The sequence below is a fragment of the Crocodylus porosus genome, unplaced genomic scaffold, assembly GCF_001723895.1.
Source record: "Crocodylus porosus isolate Cpor-Errol unplaced genomic scaffold, CroPor_comp1, whole genome shotgun sequence".
NCBI classification, from domain to species: domain Eukaryota; kingdom Metazoa; phylum Chordata; order Crocodylia; family Crocodylidae; genus Crocodylus; species Crocodylus porosus.
Genome location: NW_017728886.1, coordinates 125,273,557 through 125,274,990, shown reverse-complemented (window position 1 = coordinate 125,274,990; position 1,434 = coordinate 125,273,557).

The following is a 1,434-nucleotide window of genomic DNA, read 5'->3' as shown; positions in this document are numbered from 1 at the left end:
GCTGACTTCCTGCCCTTTGGGCAGGGGGCTGGACTCGATGATCTCCCGAGGTCCCTTCCAGCCCTAATGTCTATGAAATCTATGAAACCTCCCTGGCCTGAGCTTGTAAGGATTTGGTAAGGAAAGCTAAAGCAGCACTGGAATTTAGATTAGCTTCTGGGGTTAAGGATAACAAAAAGTCCTTTTTCAAGTATATAGATAGCAAGAAGAAGTCTCGGGGTAACATTGGACCCCTATGAGGCAGGGGAGGGCAGTTGGTGACGCAGACGCGAGAGAAGGCAGAAGTCTTCAAGAAGTTCTTTGCCTCCATGTTCCTGTCTGCTGACAATGGGGTGCTCTTGGGTGATAGCATAGAAAGGCATGGAAAGGATGCGAGTCCCCCCTGACTGTTGGTTCAGACCTAGTTAAGGACTACCTTGAGGGCTTAGATGTGTGCAAGTCAGTGGGCCTGGATGACCTTCCATGGGTGCTGAGCGAATTGACTCGTGTCATTGTGGAGCCATTGGCATGGCTGTTTGAGGACTCCTGGTGCTTGGGCCAAGTCTCTGAGGACTAGAAAAGGGCTAATGTTGCCCCTATTTTCAAGAAGGAGAGGAAGGAAAAGCTTGGCAACTACAGTCCAGTCAGCTTCTCTTCTATCCTGGGGAAGGTCTTTGAAAAAATTATCAAGGGCAACATTTGTGAGAGCCCTGCAGGGGAACTGATGTTAAGGGGTAACCAACATGGGTTCGTGCAAGGCCGATCCTGCCTGACTAATCTGATCTCTTTCTATGACCAGGTAGCAAAGAGCTTAGATGTGAAGGAGGAAGTCTGTCATCTTCTTGGACTTCCAGAAGGCTTTCGACGCCGTGTCCCACTCAATTCTGGTGGGCAAGCTGAGGGACTGCGGCATTGATGAATGCACAGTCACATGGGTGGCAAACTGGCTCCAGGGGCACACCCAGAGGTGGGTGGTGGACAGGTCGATGTCGATTTGGGAGGGTGCCGGCAGTGGAGTCCCCAGGGCTCGGTCCTTGGGCCGGTGCTGTTCAACATCTTTATTAGCGACCTGGACGAGGGTGTGGAGAGCACCCTGTTCAAGTTTGCTGATGATACCAAGCTGTGGGGTAAAGTGAATACACTGGCAGGCAGGGACCGCATCCAGGCAGACCTGGATAGGTTAGAGAAATGGGTGGATCTGAACAGGATGCAGTTTAACAAGGACAAGTGCAGGGTGCTGCACCTGGGTAGAGGGAGCCAGCATTATGGTTATAGGTTAGGGGCTGACCCTCTCAGTAGCACAGAGGCTGAGAGGGATCTTGGAGTCAGGATTGACTCCAGGATGAATATGAGGCGCCAATGTGATGAAGCAGTAGGCAGAGGCAACCGCACCCTGTCATGCATCAACAGGGGCATCACTAACAGGTCCAGAGAGGTCTTGCTCCCCCTCTATGC